The 26,480-nt window shown below is 44.5% G+C and overlaps 1 non-coding gene across 1 annotated transcript; it reads right to left on the bottom strand.

Annotated features, from left to right (window-relative positions):
• Positions 1 to 5,557: 5,557 nt before the first annotated feature.
• Positions 5,558 to 5,639, bottom strand: trnal-cag (transfer RNA leucine (anticodon CAG)). Its single transcript has one exon. It is a non-coding gene; the product is annotated as a tRNA-Leu (tRNA).
• Positions 5,640 to 26,480: the final 20,841 nt, after the last annotated feature.

The raw sequence follows: 26,480 nt of genomic DNA, 5'->3' as shown, positions 1-26,480 counted from the left end.
TACCAAATGGATGCGATGTCATTCTGTAACCTCTCTGTCGATTCCTCCGTTTCAGTTCCAACGTGGCTTAGGTCTCTGGCGCACCTTAATACTAGCGACACCATGAAAGCACAGGTCCAGAGTTTCCTCTGAGAGTGTAATGTCTTTCATTGCTGTTGCTGATTGAAACAGCCACTCAAGTGCGAACTGCTCCAAAACATGATTCAGGACCTCTGGTGCCAATTCTCGTACGTTGAATAACGACAGACAGCTTCCAAACGAGGCCTTTCAGAGACGCCTTTGGGGGACATTTAACAGACAGACAAGTTCAGGAATCCGTGGTGCACTGTGACACCAGCGCATCAGCTTCTTCCCTGTCTTTGAACCGAGCCGCCTGCGCAAGGAATGCAAATGCGGTACTGCTTTTCGTAGAAGAATCAGAAGGGGGTAACTACACTCTCAAACAGAATTGCATATGATCAGAACCAGTTTGGATTAAAACTTTACAATTCTTTGCACAGTCATTAAATGGAATTGCATTACATTTCACTACGCGAGCAGATTTGTTCAAGCAACTTCGAAGGCAGGTTTGCAGATGGGAAAGCAAGCAAGAAAGCACCGTTCTTGCCCATGTAAAAGGCTGCCGTTGAAGAACAAAGCAGTTTCTGCCCAGTTTCGAACTGGGGACCTTTCGCGTGTGAGGCGAACGTGATGACATCTACACTACAGAAACAAGCCGCAGCCGCCCGTCCGGCAGCTCAGGGGCATCCAGCACTGAAAGTTGAAGCCATTCTTCGTTTCACCTTTCTGTTTCCAACAGCTCGTTGTTGTCCAGCGTAATTGACATCTTCAAAACATAAAAAAAAGACTCGTGAAATTGATGATAAAATATAGACAAGGATGTGGTCAATGTTTGGACCGTAGGGCGAGGTGGACTAGGCTGGGACGACTTTCCCTGCAGCGTAACGACTGCGACATGATCTAATGGAAGGGTTGGAAACTGAGTATTTACGTGTTTTACCCAAGTTGGGGTGAGTTGAAAACTCGAGAGCATAGGTTTAAGGTGAGTGGGCTGAAATTGACAAAGGACCTGAGGCACATTTCCCACACAGAAGGTTGTGCGTGTATGGAATGAGCTACCAGAGGAAGCGGAGGAGGCTCAGAAAATTGCATGAGTTTCTGGATAGGATGGGTTGAGAGGGTTTGGGGCCAAATACTGGGGAAGCGGACTTGTTTATATTTGGCTATGCGCTGAGCATGGACGAGATACACCGAAGGATCTGTTTCCACGCGGTGTCCCCCAAAAACGTTGTGTTGCTTACACCTGCTTTAAAGGATTACTTTTTAGCGGAGCTTGCCGTCGCAGTCTGTGGCACAATCCTTTACTGTGTTCGATGCTCACGGGAAAGGTAGTATTGCGAAACACTGCAGAAAGGAACGACTTCCTTACTTTTGCTCCGACTGACCATACTCTGTGAAATTTTCCCAGATCCTCAGTTAAGGACTTTTGCAGCTGGCAGTTTCCTCAGAAACGATGTTAACTCGTAAAGTATTGAGCGAATCGCAAAACAGAAAGCATTTCACACGGAACGCAAACAAAGCTGGCATACCTAATGCATTTTCAGACACAGAGATGCATGAATGCTAAATGTGAGACAGTCCGAGGGCATGATTTATAAAGTAATCTCACAACTAACAACAGGACAATTCCAAACTACTCTTTCACACATGCTGCAGCCTTAGGGAACCACCACTTCCCAGACAATACTGAAAAGAGTGAAAGAAAGAACCTAATAAGAATGGTCCATAAAAAGTGAATTTCACCAATCACAGTCTCGATTAGATTACCTTTCCCTTCCGATGTCTCCAGGACGGAAACGAAGGAAATGGGAAAAATTCAACAACATATCACATCGAAATTCGTTGGAACGATTTTCCCATTGGCCGAAAAACCGAATAACGACGAGTCGAGTCACCCAAGAACTTTGTTTCACAACAGCGATGAAATACCGGTCTCCATTCGGTTCCAGTACAAGCTCAACTTGCCTGGAACAGCACAGCTGCTTGCGATTTTCTGCGCGGGAGGCGAACACGATCATGACAGACAGAGACACTTTGAAATATTCGGCACTATCCCACACCACAGTTAATTCCCCGGGAAGCAAAGCCATTTTACTTTTGTTTTCAACATCAATACAGTGGGGACAAAAACAGCATTTTAACAAGCTGCAGCGTTGGAGTTGATCTGCAGAAATGGCAGTGGTGGGATCCGAACCCACGCCCCTTTCGAGACTGTAACCTGGATCCAGCGCCTTAGACCGCTCGGCCACACTACCAGCCGGCCGCGCGCACCATTTTCTTGCGTTTCCAACTGTGCTCTCCTGCATAACAACAGATGCCAAGTCACATGAAAATGGTTCCATGATCCCTCTCCGACTCGCACAGCTGCTGGGATGTGCCCGTCTACAATATCAATTTCGCAGCAGATAATGAGAGCCCATCAATCCAGACAAAAATCAATGGTAAGCTGAGTCTATCTTCTCAGACTCCTTTCAGCTCCAAATGTATCTGTGAGAATATATGTTCGGTTATGATTTGGTCAAATAACCACGAGCTGCTTGACATTACTGCAATTTCGATTCCTGCTTTGCTAAATGATTTCACCCATTGCTTGAAACAGGGCAAGTTTCACGTTTACACGGAACATGAAGCACACCGGACTACAGGGAAAATGCACAAAGCCGTGTTCCACATCATACCGTGCAGCGTAATTTCAGTCACTGTGCCTGTTTTGCAGAAAAAGAGTCCCAAACAATGTACTCCACCCTAAAACCGGAGGTCGCATTCCTATTCGAGAGCGACAGATCACATTGTGACGATGCTCTGACCTCGGAGCCAGTTCTAGATGCCACTTTCCTTGCCTTTTACCCTAACCGTGCAATTTGCTGCAGAGATGTTCACTCCTGGACATCAGCCACATGGATTGCAACTGAGTTGGAAACCTGTGTGGGAATCGACGAGAAGCGACTCAATAAATTTTGCTCAATTCCATGGTGCTTATTAGAAATGCAGTTTCTGTTCACTTCAATCTAAAAGGCAGTTTCTCAACATAGTAACAAAGTCAAAAGGTAATTACCTCACCCCACCCCCACTCCGGAAGAGGTGCTAACTGCCCTTGATTGCTTTTTGTTCTCGATGTGAAGAGCTCTCACGCCTCTGAGTCACCTTCACGTGTCTGGTTGCTGAGTGAGTCACAAAGAAGGAGTTTCTCCAGAGCTGCAACTGCCTGACTTCCCCACTCGACTTCCCCGTTTACATTTTCCTGCTCCTCAGTGATTTCAAGAATACCAAATGGATGCGATGTCATTCTGTAACCTCTCTGTCGATTCCTCCGTTTCAGTTCCAACGTGGCTTAGGTCTCTGGCGCACCTTAATACTAGCGACACCATGAAAGCACAGGTCCAGAGTTTCCTCTGAGAGTGTAATGTCTTTCATTGCTGTTGCTGATTGAAACAGCCACTCAAGTGCGAACTGCTCCAAAACATGATTCAGGACCTCTGGTGCCAATTCTCGTACGTTGAATAACGACAGACAGCTTCCAAACGAGGCCTTTCAGAGACGCCTTTGGGGGACATTTAACAGACAGACAAGTTCAGGAATCCGTGGTGCACTGTGACACCAGCGCATCAGCTTCTTCCCTGTCTTTGAACCGAGCCGCCTGCGCAAGGAATGCAAATGCGGTACTGCTTTTCGTAGAAGAATCAGAAGGGGGTAACTACACTCTCAAACAGAATTGCATATGATCAGAACCAGTTTGGATTAAAACTTTACAATTCTTTGCACAGTCATTAAATGGAATTGCATTACATTTCACTACGCGAGCAGATTTGTTCAAGCAACTTCGAAGGCAGGTTTGCAGATGGGAAAGCAAGCAAGAAAGCACCGTTCTTGCCCATGTAAAAGGCTGCCGTTGAAGAACAAAGCAGTTTCTGCCCAGTTTCGAACTGGGGACCTTTCGCGTGTGAGGCGAACGTGATGACATCTACACTACAGAAACAAGCCGCAGCCGCCCGTCCGGCAGCTCAGGGGCATCCAGCACTGAAAGTTGAAGCCATTCTTCGTTTCACCTTTCTGTTTCCAACAGCTCGTTGTTGTCCAGCGTAATTGACATCTTCAAAACATAAAAAAAAGACTCGTGAAATTGATGATAAAATATAGACAAGGATGTGGTCAATGTTTGGACCGTAGGGCGAGGTGGACTAGGCTGGGACGACTTTCCCTGCAGCGTAACGACTGCGACATGATCTAATGGAAGGGTTGGAAACTGAGTATTTACGTGTTTTACCCAAGTTGGGGTGAGTTGAAAACTCGAGAGCATAGGTTTAAGGTGAGTGGGCTGAAATTGACAAAGGACCTGAGGCACATTTCCCACACAGAAGGTTGTGCGTGTATGGAATGAGCTACCAGAGGAAGCGGAGGAGGCTCAGAAAATTGCATGAGTTTCTGGATAGGATGGGTTGAGAGGGTTTGGGGCCAAATACTGGGGAAGCGGACTTGTTTATATTTGGCTATGCGCTGAGCATGGACGAGATACACCGAAGGATCTGTTTCCACGCGGTGTCCCCCAAAAACGTTGTGTTGCTTACACCTGCTTTAAAGGATTACTTTTTAGCGGAGCTTGCCGTCGCAGTCTGTGGCACAATCCTTTACTGTGTTCGATGCTCACGGGAAAGGTAGTATTGCGAAACACTGCAGAAAGGAACGACTTCCTTACTTTTGCTCCGACTGACCATACTCTGTGAAATTTTCCCAGATCCTCAGTTAAGGACTTTTGCAGCTGGCAGTTTCCTCAGAAACGATGTTAACTCGTAAAGTATTGAGCGAATCGCAAAACAGAAAGCATTTCACACGGAACGCAAACAAAGCTGGCATACCTAATGCATTTTCAGACACAGAGATGCATGAATGCTAAATGTGAGACAGTCCGAGGGCATGATTTATAAAGTAATCTCACAACTAACAACAGGACAATTCCAAACTACTCTTTCACACATGCTGCAGCCTTAGGGAACCACCACTTCCCAGACAATACTGAAAAGAGTGAAAGAAAGAACCTAATAAGAATGGTCCATAAAAAGTGAATTTCACCAATCACAGTCTCGATTAGATTACCTTTCCCTTCCGATGTCTCCAGGACGGAAACGAAGGAAATGGGAAAAATTCAACAACATATCACATCGAAATTCGTTGGAACGATTTTCCCATTGGCCGAAAAACCGAATAACGACGAGTCGAGTCACCCAAGAACTTTGTTTCACAACAGCGATGAAATACCGGTCTCCATTCGGTTCCAGTACAAGCTCAACTTGCCTGGAACAGCACAGCTGCTTGCGATTTTCTGCGCGGGAGGCGAACACGATCATGACAGACAGAGACACTTTGAAATATTCGGCACTATCCCACACCACAGTTAATTCCCCGGGAAGCAAAGCCATTTTACTTTTGTTTTCAACATCAATACAGTGGGGACAGAAACAGCATTTTAACAAGCTGCAGCGTTGGAGTTGATCTGCAGAAATGGCAGTGGTGGGATCCGAACCCACGCCCCTTTCGAGACTGGAACCTGGATCCAGCGCCTTAGACCGCTCGGCCACACTACCAGGCGGCCGCGCGCACCATTTTCTTGCGTTTCCAACTGTGCTCTCCTGCATAACAACAGATGCCAAGTCACATGAAAATGGTTCCATGATCCCTCTCCGACTCGCACAGCTGCTGGGATGTGCCCGTCTACAATATCAATTTCGCAGCAGATAATGAGAGCCCATCAATCCAGACAAAAATCAATGGTAAGCTGAGTCTATCTTCTCAGACTCCTTTCAGCTCCAAATGTATCTGTGAGAATATATGTTCGGTTATGATTTGGTCAAATAACCACGAGCTGCTTGACATTACTGCAATTTCGATTCTTGCTTTGCTAAATGATTTCACCCATTGCTTGAAACAGGGCAAGTTTCACGTTTACACGGAACATGAAGCACACCGGACTACAGGGAAAATGCACAAAGCCGTGTTCCACATCATACCGTGCAGCGTAATTTCAGTCACTGTGTCTGTTTTGCAGAAAAAGAGTCCCAAACAATGTACTCCACCCTAAAACCGGAAGTCGCATTCCTATTCGAGAGCGACAGATCACATTGTGACGATGCTCTGACCTCGGAGCCAGTTCTAGATGCCACTTTCCTTGCCTTTTACCCTAACCGTGCAATTTGCTGCAGAGATGTTCACTCCTGGACATCAGCCACATGGATTGCAACTGAGTTGGAAACCTGTGTGGGAATCGACGAGAAGCGACTCAATAAATTTTGCTCAATTCCATGGTGCTTATTAGAAATGCAGTTTCTGTTCACTTCAATCTAAAAGGCAGTTTCTCAACATAGTAACAAAGTCAAAAGGTAATTACCTCACCCCACCCCCACTCCGGAAGAGGTGCTAACTGCCCTTGATTGCTTTTTGTTCTCGATGTGAAGAGCTCTCACGCCTCTGAGTCACCTTCACGTGTCTGGTTGCTGAGTGAGTCACAAAGAAGGAGTTTCTCCAGAGCTGCAACTGCCTGACTTCCCCACTCGACTTCCCCGTTTACATTTTCCTGCTCCTCAGTGATTTCAAGAATACCAAATGGATGCGATGTCATTCTGTAACCTCTCTGTCGATTCCTCCGTTTCAGTTCCAACGTGGCTTAGGTCTCTGGCGCACCTTAATACTAGCGACACCATGAAAGCACAGGTCCAGAGTTTCCTCTGAGAGTGTAATGTCTTTCATTGCTGTTGCTGATTGAAACAGCCACTCAAGTGCGAACTGCTCCAAAACATGATTCAGGACCTCTGGTGCCAATTCTCGTACGTTGAATAACGACAGACAGCTTCCAAACGAGGCCTTTCAGAGACGCCTTTGGGGGACATTTAACAGACAGACAAGTTCAGGAATCCGTGGTGCACTGTGACACCAGCGCATCAGCTTCTTCCCTGTCTTTGAACCGAGCCGCCTGCGCAAGGAATGCAAATGCGGTACTGCTTTTCGTAGAAGAATCAGAAGGGGGTAACTACACTCTCAAACAGAATTGCATATGATCAGAACCAGTTTGGATTAAAACTTTACAATTCTTTGCACAGTCATTAAATGGAATTGCATTACATTTCACTACGCGAGCAGATTTGTTCAAGCAACTTCGAAGGCAGGTTTGCAGATGGGAAAGCAAGCAAGAAAGCACCGTTCTTGCCCATGTAAAAGGCTGCCGTTGAAGAACAAAGCAGTTTCTGCCCAGTTTCGAACTGGGGACCTTTCGCGTGTGAGGCGAACGTGATGACATCTACACTACAGAAACAAGCCGCAGCCGCCCGTCCGGCAGCTCAGGGGCATCCAGCACTGAAAGTTGAAGCCATTCTTCGTTTCACCTTTCTGTTTCCAACAGCTCGTTGTTGTCCAGCGTAATTGACATCTTCAAAACATAAAAAAAAGACTCGTGAAATTGATGATAAAATATAGACAAGGATGTGGTCAATGTTTGGACCGTAGGGCGAGGTGGACTAGGCTGGGACGACTTTCCCTGCAGCGTAACGACTGCGACATGATCTAATGGAAGGGTTGGAAACTGAGTATTTACGTGTTTTACCCAAGTTGGGGTGAGTTGAAAACTCGAGAGCCTAGGTTTAAGGTGAGTGGGCTGAAATTGACAAAGGACCTGAGGCACATTTCCCACACAGAAGGTTGTGCGTGTATGGAATGAGCTACCAGAGGAAGCGGAGGAGGCTCAGAAAATTGCATGAGTTTCTGGATAGGATGGGTTGAGAGGGTTTGGGGCCAAATACTGGGGAAGCGGACTTGTTTATATTTGGCTATGTGCTGAGCATGGACGAGATACACCGAAGGATCTGTTTCCACGCGGTGTCCCCCAAAAACGTTGTGTTGCTTACACCTGCTTTAAAGGATTACTTTTTAGCGGAGCTTGCCGTCGCAGTCTGTGGCACAATCCTTTACTGTGTTCGATGCTCACGGGAAAGGTAGTATTGCGAAACACTGCAGAAAGGAACGACTTCCTTACTTTTGCTCCGACTGACCATACTCTGTGAAATTTTCCCAGATCCTCAGTTAAGGACTTTTGCAGCTGGCAGTTTCCTCAGAAACGATGTTAACTCGTAAAGTATTGAGCGAATCGCAAAACAGAAAGCATTTCACACGGAACGCAAACAAAGCTGGCATACCTAATGCATTTTCAGACACAGAGATGCATGAATGCTAAATGTGAGACAGTCCGAGGGCATGATTTATAAAGTAATCTCACAACTAACAACAGGACAATTCCAAACTACTCTTTCACACATGCTGCAGCCTTAGGGAACCACCACTTCCCAGACAATACTGAAAAGAGTGAAAGAAAGAACCTAATAAGAATGGTCCATAAAAAGTGAATTTCACCAATCACAGTCTCGATTAGATTACCTTTCCCTTCCGATGTCTCCAGGACGGAAACGAAGGAAATGGGAAAAATTCAACAACATATCACATCGAAATTCGTTGGAACGATTTTCCCATTGGCCGAAAAACCGAATAACGACGAGTCGAGTCACCCAAGAACTTTGTTTCACAACAGCGATGAAATACCGGTCTCCATTCGGTTCCAGTACAAGCTCAACTTGCCTGGAACAGCACAGCTGCTTGCGATTTTCTGCGCGGGAGGCGAACACGATCATGACAGACAGAGACACTTTGAAATATTCGGCACTATCCCACACCACAGTTAATTCCCCGGGAAGCAAAGCCATTTTACTTTTGTTTTCAACATCAATACAGTGGGGACAGAAACAGCATTTTAACAAGCTGCAGCGTTGGAGTTGATCTGCAGAAATGGCAGTGGTGGGATCCGAACCCACGCCCCTTTCGAGACAGGAACCTGGATCCAGCGCCTTAGACCGCTCGGCCACACTACCAGGCGGCCGCGCGCACCATTTTCTTGCGTTTCCAACTGTGCTCTCCTGCATAACAACAGATGCCAAGTCACATGAAAATGGTTCCATGATCCCTCTCCGACTCGCACAGCTGCTGGGATGTGCCCGTCTACAATATCAATTTCGCAGCAGATAATGAGAGCCCATCAATCCAGACAAAAATCAATGGTAAGCTGAGTCTATCTTCTCAGACTCCTTTCAGCTCCAAATGTATCTGTGAGAATATATGTTCGGTTATGATTTGGTCAAATAACCACGAGCTGCTTGACATTACTGCAATTTCGATTCCTGCTTTGCTAAATGATTTCACCCATTGCTTGAAACAGGGCAAGTTTCACGTTTACACGGAACATGAAGCACACCGGACTACAGGGAAAATGCACAAAGCCGTGTTCCACATCATACCGTGCAGCGTAATTTCAGTCACTGTGCCTGTTTTGCAGAAAAAGAGTCCCAAACAATGTACTCCACCCTAAAACCGGAGGTCGCATTCCTATTCGAGAACGACAGATCACATTGTGACGATGCTCTGACCTCGGAGCCAGTTCGAGAAGCCACTTTCCTTGCCTTTTACCCTAACCGTGCAATTTGCTGCAGAGATGTTCACTCCTGGACATCAGCCACATGGATAGCAACTGAGTTGGAAACCTGTGTGGGAATCGACGAGAAGCGACTCAATAAATTTTGCTCAATTCCATGGTGCTTATTAGAAATGCAGTTTCTGTTCACTTCAATCTAAAAGGCAGTTTCTCAACATAGTAACAAAGTCAAAAGGTAATTACCTCACCCCACCCCCACTCCGGAAGAGGTGCTAACTGCCCTTGATTGCTTTTTGTTCTCGATGTGAAGAGCTCTCACGCCTCTGAGTCACCTTCACGTGTCTGGTTGCTGAGTGAGTCACAAAGAAGGAGTTTCTCCAGAGCTGCAACTGCCTGACTTCCCCACTCGACTTCCCCGTTTACATTTTCCTGCTCCTCAGTGATTTCAAGAATACCAAATGGATGCGATGTCATTCTGTAACCTCTCTGTCGATTCCTCCGTTTCAGTTCCAACGTGGCTTAGGTCTCTGGCGCACCTTAATACTAGCGACACCATGAAAGCACAGGTCCAGAGTTTCCTCTGAGAGTGTAATGTCTTTCATTGCTGTTGCTGATTGAAACAGCCACTCAAGTGCGAACTGCTCCAAAACATGATTCAGGACCTCTGGTGCCAATTCTCGTACGTTGAATAACGACAGACAGCTTCCAAACGAGGCCTTTCAGAGACGCCTTTGGGGGACATTTAACAGACAGACAAGTTCAGGAATCCGTGGTGCACTGTGACACCAGCGCATCAGCTTCTTCCCTGTCTTTGAACCGAGCCGCCTGCGCAAGGAATGCAAATGCGGTACTGCTTTTCGTAGAAGAATCAGAAGGGGGTAACTACACTCTCAAACAGAATTGCATATGATCAGAACCAGTTTGGATTAAAACTTTACAATTCTTTGCACAGTCATTAAATGGAATTGCATTACATTTCACTACGCGAGCAGATTTGTTCAAGCAACTTCGAAGGCAGGTTTGCAGATGGGAAAGCAAGCAAGAAAGCACCGTTCTTGCCCATGTAAAAGGCTGCCGTTGAAGAACAAAGCAGTTTCTGCCCAGTTTCGAACTGGGGACCTTTCGCGTGTGAGGCGAACGTGATGACATCTACACTACAGAAACAAGCCGCAGCCGCCCGTCCGGCAGCTCAGGGGCATCCAGCACTGAAAGTTGAAGCCATGGCAGTGGTGGGATCCGAACCCACGCCCCTTTCGAGACAGGAACCTGGATCCAGCGCCTTAGACCGCTCGGCCACACTACCAGGCGGCCGCGCGCACCATTTTCTTGCGTTTCCAACTGTGCTCTCCTGCATAACAACAGATGCCAAGTCACATGAAAATGGTTCCATGATCCCTCTCCGACTCGCACAGCTGCTGGGATGTGCCCGTCTACAATATCAATTTCGCAGCAGATAATGAGAGCCCATCAATCCAGACAAAAATCAATGGTAAGCTGAGTCTATCTTCTCAGACTCCTTTCAGCTCCAAATGTATCTGTGAGAATATATGTTCGGTTATGATTTGGTCAAATAACCACGAGCTGCTTGACATTACTGCAATTTCGATTCCTGCTTTGCTAAATGATTTCACCCATTGCTTGAAACAGGGCAAGTTTCACGTTTACACGGAACATGAAGCACACCGGACTACAGGGAAAATGCACAAAGCCGTGTTCCACATCATACCGTGCAGCGTAATTTCAGTCACTGTGCCTGTTTTGCAGAAAAAGAGTCCCAAACAATGTACTCCACCCTAAAACCGGAGGTCGCATTCCTATTCGAGAACGACAGATCACATTGTGACGATGCTCTGACCTCGGAGCCAGTTCGAGAAGCCACTTTCCTTGCCTTTTACCCTAACCGTGCAATTTGCTGCAGAGATGTTCACTCCTGGACATCAGCCACATGGATAGCAACTGAGTTGGAAACCTGTGTGGGAATCGACGAGAAGCGACTCAATAAATTTTGCTCAATTCCATGGTGCTTATTAGAAATGCAGTTTCTGTTCACTTCAATCTAAAAGGCAGTTTCTCAACATAGTAACAAAGTCAAAAGGTAATTACCTCACCCCACCCCCACTCCGGAAGAGGTGCTAACTGCCCTTGATTGCTTTTTGTTCTCGATGTGAAGAGCTCTCACGCCTCTGAGTCACCTTCACGTGTCTGGTTGCTGAGTGAGTCACAAAGAAGGAGTTTCTCCAGAGCTGCAACTGCCTGACTTCCCCACTCGACTTCCCCGTTTACATTTTCCTGCTCCTCAGTGATTTCAAGAATACCAAATGGATGCGATGTCATTCTGTAACCTCTCTGTCGATTCCTCCGTTTCAGTTCCAACGTGGCTTAGGTCTCTGGCGCACCTTAATACTAGCGACACCATGAAAGCACAGGTCCAGAGTTTCCTCTGAGAGTGTAATGTCTTTCATTGCTGTTGCTGATTGAAACAGCCACTCAAGTGCGAACTGCTCCAAAACATGATTCAGGACCTCTGGTGCCAATTCTCGTACGTTGAATAACGACAGACAGCTTCCAAACGAGGCCTTTCAGAGACGCCTTTGGGGGACATTTAACAGACAGACAAGTTCAGGAATCCGTGGTGCACTGTGACACCAGCGCATCAGCTTCTTCCCTGTCTTTGAACCGAGCCGCCTGCGCAAGGAATGCAAATGCGGTACTGCTTTTCGTAGAAGAATCAGAAGGGGGTAACTACACTCTCAAACAGAATTGCATATGATCAGAACCAGTTTGGATTAAAACTTTACAATTCTTTGCACAGTCATTAAATGGAATTGCATTACATTTCACTACGCGAGCAGATTTGTTCAAGCAACTTCGAAGGCAGGTTTGCAGATGGGAAAGCAAGCAAGAAAGCACCGTTCTTGCCCATGTAAAAGGCTGCCGTTGAAGAACAAAGCAGTTTCTGCCCAGTTTCGAACTGGGGACCTTTCGCGTGTGAGGCGAACGTGATGACATCTACACTACAGAAACAAGCCGCAGCCGCCCGTCCGGCAGCTCAGGGGCATCCAGCACTGAAAGTTGAAGCCATGGCAGTGGTGGGATCCGAACCCACGCCCCTTTCGAGACAGGAACCTGGATCCAGCGCCTTAGACCGCTCGGCCACACTACCAGGCGGCCGCGCGCACCATTTTCTTGCGTTTCCAACTGTGCTCTCCTGCATAACAACAGATGCCAAGTCACATGAAAATGGTTCCATGATCCCTCTCCGACTCGCACAGCTGCTGGGATGTGCCCGTCTACAATATCAATTTCGCAGCAGATAATGAGAGCCCATCAATCCAGACAAAAATCAATGGTAAGCTGAGTCTATCTTCTCAGACTCCTTTCAGCTCCAAATGTATCTGTGAGAATTAACCATACAACCAGAAAGACACAAGTATACCTGCACCATGCGAAACACTATGAAAACGGGATTGTTGTCAAGGAGTTCATTCTCGATCAGGGATTGTAATCCATTTGCATTGTCATGTCGGTTCCAGCACCGTGGGGAAATAGTTAGAATATGATGAATGTAATGTATTTTCCTGTATGAAACAGTAAAAAGTGCAGAACAATTTAAAAGGATGTTGCCAGCGCTCAGGGATCTGTGTTAAAGGGAGAGGTTGGACAAGTGAGGATTTTACGTTTTGTGCAGAGGAAACTGAGTGGGTTATTTTCTAGAAGTGTATAAGACCATGAGGGTCATGGATAAGGTGAATGTACTCATCCTTTTCCCAGGAACTCAAGGATTGGATGGCTTGATTAGATCAGTTTAAGGTTAGAGGAGAAAGAATAAAAGGGAAGCTGAGGGGCAACTGTTTTAGACAGATGGTGGTATGTATATGGAATGAACTGCCAGTGGAAGTGGGTCAGGCAGGAACACTCACAACAGGGAAAAGGCATTTGGACACATACATGGATAGGAAAGGGTCAGAAACAAATGGGCAAGTGCAGGGAAATGGGGTTCGTGTGGATGGACATTCTGGTCGGCATGGGCCAGTTTGGGCCAAAGGGCCTATCTCTGCTGTAAGATTCTACAATTCTAAGTGCATTTCCTATTTCTCCCACTAACTCTGGTATCCTGGGATGTATTCCATCAGGGCAATGAGACTTGTGTACCTTTCGCTCCATTAACTTGCCCAGCTCTAACTCTTTCACGATAATTGTTATTATCTAGGTCCTCACCTTCCTCAGTCTCCTTATCAATTACTGCCCTGTTCTTCGTATCCTCCACTGTGAAGGCTGACTGCTGTGTACTCATATTCCTGAACCCTGCTGGATAGGAATAACTCGGCACAGAACTGTGAGAGGTCTTCTTTGAGTCTTCATTGATGAGACATGGCAGACACCTGGATAGTGTACATACAAAATACCTCCAGACAGCATCAGGTAACTCCCCGCCTGTCCGATGTACAGCTCCCATTCGTATACCTTTGTGGTTTGGGACTTTGAATAGAGACTGTCTCTCAGTATTATCTCCATGGCAACGGCAGTTAGAAAGTCTAGTTCAGTTCAGCACTTTGTGGTTAAACCACACACCCTTCCCCCACACCCCTGTGACTCCCTCAAGTATCTGACAGGCGCTTCAGTTTCAGTGGGGTATCTCTCAGGATTCTGATGTCGAGGAGCCGGTGGTGGGGTGGACAAAGTTAAAAACCACACATCACCAAGTTGTAATCCGACAGGATTATTTGGAAGTACAAGCCTTTGGAGTGTGCTGTGATTTTTAACTTGATCAAGATTATCTCAATGGTAACAGTTAAGTACTTCAGCAATTTCAGAGGCCATATATTCCCCACACAATAGGTTCCCCTCTAGCAGGGTAAACTGCTATTCCAGCCCAAGGGACAGGTATTAATCACTTTTCTCCGCCAATTCCATCCCGCTTTCTGTTGATCTTTAAAGTTTTTCTAATCTCCTTGGTCTTTGCCAATATTTATGTATTTTATTTCAGTTTGATAGACTCCCTTATTTCCTGAACCACCCATGCCAGATTACTCCTTTTCCTACAGTCCTTCCTTTTCCCTGATATATAATTTTGCTGAGCACTTCGAAAAATTGCTTTGATCTTCCTGCACTGTCCGTCAACTTTCCCACCATAAAGTCTTTGTTTCCAGTCTACATTAGCCAACTCCTGCCTCATCCTATTGTAGTCTCCTTTTGTTTAAGCACAGGATCTTGGGAGTGGATCTAATCTTCCAGCTTTCCATCTGTGTTCTAAGTTCAACCAGACTTCTCAGAATTCTTTTATCAGATTACGAGGGGAGGCGATGTTTCATGGGTGTTTTGGATTTCATTGTCAGAGACCCTGGCTGTGTAATAAAGTACAGGATAGGTAATCACAACAGAGTATTCTGGACGGTGTGAATGTACCACACAGTCTAAAACCATAAATCACACTCTCCCCTGAGTTTAAAATTGCAAAATCATTATCTCCTACACACTTCCTCACTATCTAAGCTTGGTATGCTAATGCACTTGACTATCTGTCATTTTCCGAAAATCTCCTTTGGTGAAGTTGGTGATTTTTGGATTCAGCTTTCCAGTTATTACCGTTAGAAGATAAGCACTGGGCACAGGAGAACCAGCCCCACCATTTAATACGGTGATGATTGAGCTCACATCGGTCTCAGCTGGATTTTCCAGCCTGCTCTCTCACCCTTCATCTCATTGCAAATTAAACATCTGTATCTCTTCATTAAATTGGCTCATTGTCCTGGCATCCACCGCATTTTGAATAGGGAATTCCACAGATTGAGATAAGTACCTTCTTCCTCATGAGAAGAGAATAGAGCCCCTGTTGTGGTTCTGTTGTGGAGCTGGGAATTTGTCTTGCAAACGTTTCGTCGAGTTGACATCCTCAGTGTTTGGGAACCTCCTGTGACGCGCTTCTGTGCTGTTTCTTCCGGCATTTATCGTGGCCTGTCTCTGCCGCTTCCGGTTGTCAGTTCGAATGGCCGGTATATTGCAGTGATCACAGTGTGTCTGAGTTTTGCGTTTATTTTGGGTGAGGGTAGTCTGTGTCTGAGACGAGCGCTTAACACGCAGACAACGGGAATGGTATCAGATAGCGAAGTTAGGACGGGCTGAAGTGAAGTGGAAAATTCTGTCAGAAGGTGGGTCAATACAAATGCATCACATCACCCAGACTGTAAAAGATTCGCAGAAGGAGCAAAGCAACTTCAATGCAGGCACAATAACAGGTAAATTAGAAAGAAGACAATTGAACACACTGAGATGGAGTGGAATTATTTATGAGAAAGGATTAAATTTAGAAGCTATTTTACATACAGACTGTCGTCACATTGGAAAAAGGAATTTCCTGCAAAGTAACGGTGATATTTGCCTGCGACATCACAATTGCGAGAGACACTGACATATTATCTTCTGCAACAGCGTGGCCTAGTGAAAGCATGATCGGCCCATCAATCAGAATTCAATACTTCAAAGTTCTCCTATGCGCTATACAACCTATTTGCTGCTCCTGTAGTCAGATCCTAATCACTGCTTCCTGCCTCACGTAAATACTTGAAACATGATCCAATCCCCAGTGTTTCTGCTTTAACCCATATTTTGTAACTCCCGAGCTGACACAGGTACGAGTGACCAATTGGCCTTTTCGAGCGCTCTCACTCTGTATGATCTGAATGATAAAATGTACTGCATCTGATCCGCAGGAGACACTGCAGAAATTAACCCATCCCAGCGGACTGAGCTGCCTCTATTGATCGAGCTGTTTCCATTGGTATAGTATCACACAGTAACAGCCAACGTCTTTTGATGTCATCCGCGAAGGTACTTGCAACAAAAAAGCGGAAGACGGCTGGAAACAGCTGTCGTCAGTGCGATATACAGAAGCCCAGCGGGATCCTAGCTAGATTACTGTGTGCAGTTCTGCAATTCAGACTACTTTATCTTTTATGATTTTTAACCCATGAGAAGTTTGTTACCACCTTCGATGACAGCCATAATGCTCTGACCACTTTGACGGAGCCAGTACAAGTCAGTTCTAATAGTTATCAATAGATTGAATCTAAACAGGATGCCCCACAACAGGAAGTGCTCTGACACTCAATGCCGGTAAGCCAAGGTAATTTTCCTAAAACCACTCCCGTCTGGTAATACCATTGAAGATATTTTATACAGTAACCTTTCATTCTCAATTGCCAGTTCCAGTCCATGAAGCAGCCAGTAACATGCAGCAGTGAATTTAAATCTAACAGCAGCATTGCCCTGGCAGGAGAGATTAAGGAGCTTGAAGCTGTCTTCTCTGGAGTATCTAAACATGAAACACTTCAAAGGAACAAAAATCTTCAAGAGCTCGAGAGGATACATACAGGAAGGATGTGCTCCTAGGCTGGTGTGCCTGGAATAAAATAAACGCGAACTACAGTATCTTTACCCAGCATCCCCTTTAGCTGCGTAACTGTTTAAGATTTATTTGCTGCTCTAATTAGACTCCCAGTTTTAACTGCTGTCATGTTGATGACTATGCAAATGTATAAAATTTAATTTAATCTATCCCAAAACCTCTCTGTACTTGTGTCTCACTTGTGCTCACTGAGACCCTCATTCAATCTGACCTCTTTACAAACCCTGCCCAGATATTTCCTCATAAGGCTCAGAATGAAATATTCACAGAATTGTTACTGTGCAAAAGGAGGCTGATTGGCTCATCAGCTCTCCAAAGGATCACCTCACTGAATGCCAGTCTTCTGCCTTTACCCCATAAACCTTCCCATTCATCCTCTTCCAATAACACCGGCGAGTTCACAAGTAACCACAGCGATCAGATTTGTTTTGTTTGTTCGTGGGATCATGGCATCACGTGCTGGGGCAGCATTTATCATCCATTCTAACTGCCCAAGAGATGGTTCAGAGTCAACCACGTTATTCAATGTCTGGATTCACTTGTAGGCTGGACCAGGTCAGAATTAACAGTTTCTCAGACCCAATGACATGAAGAGTTGATTTCTGGCCTATTATCTTATTTCTGAAATGATAATGAATAATTTTTGCAGTTGAATTAAAAGTGAAAGACCAAAATGTGTTTTATTCTGATTGAGCACATCCTCCTATTTTCTAAATTGTTATTGACTGTCTCATTCCACTCGCACCAGAACCTATTCCAGAGAGTGTTGCAGAATGGTCAGCTGCAGGTGATCACTTGACCGGTCGCTGGACCCAAAGGTTCACTCTCCACAGATGCTACCAGATCTGATTTTTTCCAGCAGTTTCTGGTATTGTTCCTGATTTCCCAGCATTTGCAGATGTTTAGTTTTTGAATATTGATCTTGTCTGGTGCAGAGTAGTTAATTGATGTGTTTGAATGGTTTTGAAAATTCCAACTTAGGCCACAAATCAGCCATGATCTATTGAATGGCAGAGCAGGGTTGAAGGGCTGAATGACTTCCTCCTATTTCAGTGAAAGTTATCCATCTGCAGCTTGTGGTGACATTTCCCCTCACTGCTCCCTTCCCCTCCCTGTCGAACACACTGTTACCGACTGAACAAACCTCCTGTGTTTGAACGAAACCTGCTCATGTTCAGTGGCTCCCTCTCCTGCCACCCGGGTTTAACTCTCATCATGGGATGCTGTCTCGTGTTACTGCAGGAATGCCCACAGGGAATAATCCTGGAGCATGTATCCCCTGGGATCCAAAAATACTGTTTATTTCCTTCTTCCTATTTCATTCCGGCATTGAACTCTCGGTTTCAATCCATTCTCCCGTCATGCTCTTCATTATGCCCATGTGGGTGGACTCGAGGCAGCTGGCACCTGAAATTGTGGGAGGAGGCAGATTCAATCCGGGATTTGGGAAAACACTCAGACAATGACATATCCGTCTGATTGTTGACTCAGACAGATAGGCAGAAAGAAAGATGCACATTTAGATCGTACCTTTGATGACCTGGAGCAATGAAACATGCTTCAAACGCAATGATTTCAACCTCAAATCTCTTAAAACACAGATACAAAGCTTTCTACTTGTACCAGGTTGTCTCTCAGCCTCCTGTTTTCTTAAGAAAAGATTTTTAAGCTGTTATGCCTTTCCTGGTGATTATACCCACTGTTTCTCTGTCAGATTTATGACTGAACCTTTATTTTCCTGTTGTGAGTGATGCTCGTACCAGAAACAGTTCCTGACTTGTGAGGGGGTTCGGTTGGAGTATTTATATTTACATAAATTCCCACCCTCACACACAGTGTGAATTTGATGTAAAACAGAAGGAAAGGATTGATTGAGCACCCACAAAAACACAAAAGGCAGCATGTGTACCTGAGTTGAATGAACCTGGACTTAGGAAAATGTGACAACAATCACAACTAGTTAGAATTACAGAATCCCTTAGGCGCACAAAGAGACTATTTGGTCCATCCAGTATGCAATGACTTGCTGTCCTACCCTACCTTCATAACCCCACATTTAGCCTGGCTAACTCAACCCACCTAACCTACACACTATTGGCCATGTTAGCATGGCCAATCCACCAAACCTGCACATCTGTGGGAGGGTCACATATTATGTCTAAGTGCTCAGGATTGTGGGATGAAGGCTCAGAAATACTTGACTTTGACGCAAATCCTCTTTTTTTCAAAATAAAATCTGGGAGAAACTGCAGCCAGAAAGATTTCCGATTATCTCATGAGAAATAGAATTCAAAACTCGTGCCACTGACCCAGGGGGCGCAGTGAAGTCACAGAGGTCTGGGAACAATCAGAACTGAAACAAGATGTGAGCAAGGTGGGAGGGAGACAAGGACAAAAAGACACTCTGTCACACGGGGGAAGACAGGAGAGATTAAATTACAGAAATGGTAGTCCCTCAAGGCCATGGGGAATGGAGTTAGAGCTGGGAAAGAAACCAGGAAACAAGGTGAGCAGCTGTCAAAGAAATACATTGAAAAAGCAGATTATAACAACATTGAGGGCAGAGTACACAGTCTGAAATTGTTGCTCTCATTGGTGAGTACAGAACGCTGTAAAGCCTGGGTCATTCTATTTCAGCCAACATATGCAGGATAGGCCAAGTGGCCTCTATCTGTGCTGTAACTTTCTGATAAATTTATTCTGACATTTGGAATTCAGGTCGAATGATGTTCATAAATTCTCAAATTGGACTTGAGTTTAATATTCTGGAGAAATGTTAAATAAATCACAATGATCCCATTCTGCAGACTTTAGTCCACAGCCCTTAATGTTCCAGCATCGCAGTTACATCCATGTCCTTTTATTCTAATGTGATGCTGGTTACTGCCTCTGCCACCCCATCAATGATTTCCTGCTCCCCACCATCTCTGAGTGAAATGAATTCTCCTCTCCCCTTCTTTCTGGGAATTTGTTTCAATCTAAATCGTCCAGTTTCTGACCTCTCAGTTAATGCATAGCTCCTTCCTAGACACTCAATCTGGATTCCTCAGCATTTTATCACTTCAATTAAATCTCAGGTCATCCTCCTCGGAAATCATCCCCAGCCTATCCAACCTTTCCTCAGAGCAGGAATTTTCCAATTGTAGAAACATTCTGATCAATCTCCTCTGTATCCTCTCTGGTGTGATCACATTAACCCTGGAATAAGGGGATCAGAAGTGTGTGCAGTACATTAACTGCAGTCAAATGAGTGTTGCTGATATTTCCCATGTCACCTCCGTGTTCTTGTGGTTGTCGATCACACAAGACGTGTCCTGGTTTCCCACTTGGAACTGGATTTGCACTCCATGGGGCTGGGATTCCCTACCATGTGTTTATTTGTTAACACATCCTAAATTAACTTCAGATTAAAAGAACATTATCAGCTACCTACCAATCAACTGCTTCCATTATACTCAAGTCACCTTACTTTTTAAAATCTCTTTAAAAATATTACTATCTAAACACAATAGGCTTTAAGTTGCTGACCAAGTATTCAGATGTCTCCATCGTGACAATTACTTGAAGATTATCTTTACCTTCAGCTACATTTGGTGAATTGAACACTGATTGTAAATATATGAATATCAAACGGACTTGAGTTTTACGATAATTAATCCAGTCTGACATTCTTGTTGGTTAATATCTTGAAGAGAACTGTCCTCAGAACTCCAGCTGTGCTCTGACTTCCTTCACAACTGGATTTGGTTGGACTGCAAATCTTAGATCTGTCTGTTGTTTCCCGGATTGCTTCACTCTGTCTATCACTTGCTGCTTATGCTGTTAGGCACACAAGTAGTCCTCTTTGGGAACTTCATCAGGTTAACACCTCATTTTTAGGTATTCATGCTGCTTTTACTGATATGCCCTCCTGAATTCTCACAGTTGAATGAGGACTGATACTCTGGTTTGATGGTAAGAGGCAAGTTGGGTAATATGCGGGGCCCTGATTGTATATGATTTGTTGGAGTACAATTCTACTGCAGTTCTTGGAAGGAATGAGCTAAACTCTTACACTGTTGGCCCCATATAATACATGCAGTATCATGAACACTGATAGGCCAAGTCATGAAATACAAGAAACACTGTACAATGATGCAGGACCACAACTGCAGCAAGGGGAGTTTAAGATCCAACTTGACATAGGAGCTGGGGAAGAAGCAGCTGATCAGATTATCTCATTCATAGTCACAAAGAGACTGTGAGATTATTGTATTGCTGGAGGTGAGGATGAAGGAGGTTGGGGAGATGGAGAGCCCTTCAAAAGAAACTAATGTGCCTGTGAGTTGTGAGATAGAATTGATTGCCATGCATTTAGCAGAAAGCTAATTGAAACTGTTTTTACCCCCAAAAGATAACAAGACTGATGATGCTTCCAATCATCATCAGAAAAAAACCCCAGAATACATGGTTCGGAGATGGATGTCAATAGCCAATCAACATCCAACTCCTGCAATCATTGAGCAAACATATGTGTGATTACCAAGTTCTGATGAACCAGAAAATCACTGTTCACTCTGTGCAGATGGACAGCGATGTGGGGAAGTATTGGTCTCGTGGTATTGTCGCGAGGCAGTTAATCTAAAACCCCAGATCGTGTTCTGGAGACCTGGGTTCAAAGCCTATTGCAGCAGATGGGGGAATTTGAATTCAATAAAAAAACTTGTGAAATTAGAGTCTAATGATGACCATTAATCGATTGTCAGAAAAACCCATCTGGATCACTAATGCCCTTTCAGGAATGAAGCTGCCATCCTTACCTGGTCTGGCCAACATTGTGACCTCAGATCCACAGTAATGTGGTTGACTCTTACCTTCCCTCTGGGCAATGAGGTATGGGCAGTAAATGCTGCCGGGCCAGCGGCACCCTCATCCTGTGAATGAATAAAGGAAAATAAAAATCTGTACCCAGTGTGAATCTGTGCATGTTCAACAATGTTGTGAACATTTCCAAAGCTAATTTCTGTGTGCACAACTTTATGAGCTGTCAAAACCATTGTTCATTACTTGGCGTGAAAAAGAGGAAAAAGTCCTTCAACTGTGGTTATCAGTAAATTGACTGGTGTCTCAGCAGGATGGATGCCTGAGTGAATCCCTTCCCCCTCACACACACAGAGCAGGTGAACGGCCCCCCAGTCTGACTGGTTTGGCCAGTTTCCAGGTGGGATGGGTAAAGAATTCCCTTCTGGCATTCCCCACATTTCCAGAGTCGATCCCTGGTGTGGCTGCACTGGTGTTGAGCCATTTCAGATAAATGTTGACAGACTGTTACACACACCGATAGCCCGTCCCCATCACCCCCCCCCCCCCCCCCCAAGAACCCAGTATAAAGCAGTAAACATTATCTCCTGTTGTGGAGGGACAGCCTGTATTGGTCTGAGTAGGAACACTGAGAAGATGTACCTCAATGACAACTTAATCGGTGACCAGAGCAAGTTGAGCAAGTCCAAATAAAATGCATTATAGCACAGAAAGAGGCCCATCAAATCCAAGCTGTCTCTCTGTAGCAGAATCCCATATTCTCATTCCCCATACGTACCCCAAACTCTGCAAGTTTATTTCCCTCAGAACTGATCTAATTGTTTTTATCAATCATTGATCTTCTCTCCTTGCACCAACATAGTAGGCAGCATGTTCTGCATATTTCCAGCCAATACAGTCAGCAGAAACACTTACTCATCTCCCGCTGTCTCAAAACCTTACATCTGACCTTAACTCTTGTGCCATCACCTATCGAATGCAGATATTTTTGTCTGCTGTATCTAGGTGTGTTATAACCTTATACAGCTTTATCAAAAATATATCCAACTTCTTCACTTCAAAGAAAATCGCAATTTTTTCAAATCAATCCAGTGACTGCATTTTCTTCATCAGTGAGCCACTCCAGTAAGCCTATATGCCACAGTCTGAAGATCACTCATATCCTTCATTGTTGATGCCTATTTTGTTCCACAAATCCAGACGATGCAAGTTTTCTGCACAACAGCAGTAACTTTATTATTGGACAGCCGGCGAGAGTTTCAAAATGTCTCTAAAGTAGCTGAGTGTCTACTTGTAGACACTCTTCTTCACGAATCTCTGCCTTACCCACAGAGACAGTATATTTAATAGGAATTAGACAAAGGCATATCAATCACATGGACGATTGTCTTTGCATAGTTTAAAGTAGGTAATTATGACCTTACAAAGCGATGTCTGTGATAACGTGTGATGGATTACAGAAACTGATGATCGTATTGTTCATGATTATGTGTTGATTATGTGTTGATGGGAGGAGATTAAGGCAGAATGGTTCTTCCTTCAGTAAATAAGGGATTCACTTACCTATGCCAATATGGAGGGGAGGTAAGACAATGGGAGTGGGAGGCAGTTTAACAGAGTTGTGCCCAGGGCTACCAGTCTTGTCTGAAAAGGGCAAATTCCTCTGTCTGGGATTACGGGGCAATCCACATGTCTGGCTGCAAGAGGTTCTATTTTGAGATACTGTCAGCCTCCACCATTCTGAGGTGTTCTGTCTGTATTCTAAGAGTACAGGCCTTCAGTTGATGAAATAAGGCCTTTTGCAAGGTAATGTTTAACCCTTGAGACCCCACGGTGTCCTGAAAGAGAAGCAAAATGTATGGAACTGGTCCCTCTATGGTATTTTAACTTCCTCGTTCTGACCAGGAATATGTTGACCAGAATTGAATGCAATGATTGACTGTGACCTAACTCAAGCTTTGTCAAGGGTCAGAATCTTTTCCGTGAGTTTGTTATCATTCCTCCATTAATGAAGCCCAGCATCCCATTTGTTTTACCCAAAACACATAATGTTTTCTCTCCTTTAAGGATTGGTACACATTGTCCCCCATTCCTGCTGGCCTGCTCTCTGTGTCTGTGCCATGCAAATATATATTCCCTTTCTACATTGCTTCTCTCAAAATGTATTAACTTACTGTGTGTTCTAAAGAAGAGACATATTCCACTCAAAATATTATCTCTCGCTCCACACATTCTACCCCCTAGAAAACAGAACAGGACAGCACCGGAATAATTGGCCCACCATGTCTGTGCGGTCCATGATGCCATTCCAAACTAATTCCATCTGCCTGTATATGGTCCATATCCCTGCCAATCCATGCCTGCTTATCTGTCTGTCCAAATGCCTCTGAAACATTGTGATTGTTTCTGCTTTTCCCATCTCTCAGGAAAGTACATTCTTGGCACTTACCAGCTTCTGCATAAGAAACTTGTCTGACACAACTCCCTTTAAGCTTGCTCAGGTGTTGTTGGAAATGCTTAGCAGATCATGCAGCATCTGTGAAGAAAAATGAGTTAATATTTCGGGTCTGGTCACCCCTCCTCAGAAACGTTGACTTTAATTTATCTTCATAGAAGCTGCTAGACCTGCTGAACTTTTCCAGAAAAATTTTTTTGTTTCTGGTTTACAGCATCTGCAGTTGGTTCAGTTTTCATTTCCTTTAAACTTGCCCCCACTCCCCTTAAAACTCTGGCCTGTAGAATTTGCCGTTTACACCTTGGGAAAAGATTCAGATTATTCACTCTGTCTGAGCCTTTCGGATCACCCACAGCCACTGACTTTCCCAACGCAAAAATCCAAGTCTTTCCAACCTCTCCCAATCCAGGCAACATCCTGGTAAACCTGTTTTCACGCTGTCCAAAGCCTCAACATCCTCCTTTTTATGTGGTGATCAAAACAGCACACAATACTCCAAAGGTTGCCTAATGACAGTTTTATATTCAGTCCCTGACACAAGAAGGCAAGTATGCCATCCACCTTCTTCACCACTTTCAGGGAGCTGTGAACTTGCCCCTGGAGAACCCTGTGTACATCAATGCTGCTGAGAGCCCTTCAGTTTAGTGAATACATTCCTCTTGCAATGAGCCTCACAAAATACATCACCTCACACTTGTCTGGATCAATATCTATCTCCGTACAGGTTTTCCTACTGATCTCTTTCTTGCTGTATCCTTGGACAATATTCTTCACGATTCACAACTTCATCAATTTCTTCCATCTAAAACCTGCTAATCAAATCGTTTACATTTCCATGCTAAGCATTGATGTATGTTGCAGACAATGATGTTCCAATTCTGATCCTTGTGGAACAACACTGACCACAGAACTCCAGCCAGCAACATGTTGTGGAAGGAACATATTTCATTTAGTCATTCAGTCGGAAAGTATTTCAGGTATTGGTGTGGCACTAGATGTTCCAAGATATTCACAATCCTGGTTAAAACACCCTGGAGCAGATTTTCAGTTCTGGGTACCCTACCTGGGGACTCCCCCAGAACCAATTATAAAGGAGTAAACATTATCTCCTGCTGTGGAAGGACAACCTGTGTTGGTCTGAGCATGAGCACAGAGCAGATTTACCTTAATGATAATTTAACCCCTGAAGACAAATAACCAGACCAAGTTAAGCAAGTACAAAAAAATGTGTTATAGCACAGAAAGGGGCCCATCAAATTCAAGCTGGTTCTCTGCAGCAGAATCCCTTATTCTCATTCTCCAACTGTCCTCAAAACCCTGAAAGTTTATTTCCCTCAGATCTGATATAATCGTATTTGTGAATCTTTGATCATCTCTACTTGCAACACCATAATAGGCAGCACGTTCTGCATATTTCCAGCCAATACAGTCAGCGGAACATTGCAATCTTCCACTTTCTCAAAACGTTATATTTGATCTTAAGTTTTGAGCCATCACCTATTGAGTGCAATTTATTTTATTGTCTGCTCTATCTAGGTAGTTATAATCTTATCCATTTTAATCTATTAAGATATATTCAACTTGATTTCTTCAAAGAAAATAACAATCTTTTTTCCAAATCAATCCAGTGACTGCATTTTCTTCATCAGTGCACCACACCAGTAAGTCTGTACTGCACACTCTGAAGATCACTCAGATCCTTCCTGAGCAGGAATTTGTTGACCTGAATTGGATACAATGATTGATTGTGACCTAATCAGTCACTGAAATTGTTTCCATGAATTTGTTCTCATTCCCTTTATTAATGAAACCCAGGTTCCCATATATTTTGATCAAAACACTCTGATTATGTTTTCTCTCCTTTAATGAATTATACACATTCCCCCGCCCTTCCCTCAGTCTCTACTCTTTGTGTCTGTGCTATCTAAATATATATTTCCTTTCTACATTGCTTCTCTCAAAATGTATCAACTCACTGTGTGTTAGAAAAAAATATTACCTCTCGCTCCATGCACAGTACCCCCTGGAAAACAGAAAAGTACAGCATCTGATTAATTGGCTCATTATGTCTGTGCAGACCATGATGCCATTCCAAACCATTTCCACCGGCCTGGACATGATCCATATCCCTGCCAACCCCTGTCCACTTATGTGCCTGCCCAAATGCCTCTAAAGCATTGTGATTGTTTCTGCATTTACCACCTCCCAGGAAAGTACATTTCCAGTCATCTATCACCTTTTGCATACGAGACTTGCCTGATATAACTCCCATTAAACTTTCACATGTTGTTGGAAATGCT

The sequence above is a fragment of the Chiloscyllium punctatum genome, unplaced genomic scaffold (assembly GCF_047496795.1).
Source record: "Chiloscyllium punctatum isolate Juve2018m unplaced genomic scaffold, sChiPun1.3 scaffold_278, whole genome shotgun sequence".
Lineage (NCBI taxonomy): Eukaryota > Metazoa > Chordata > Chondrichthyes > Orectolobiformes > Hemiscylliidae > Chiloscyllium > Chiloscyllium punctatum.
The sequence above is the reverse complement of the archived record's forward strand: the minus strand, read 5'-3'. Positions and strand labels throughout refer to the sequence as shown.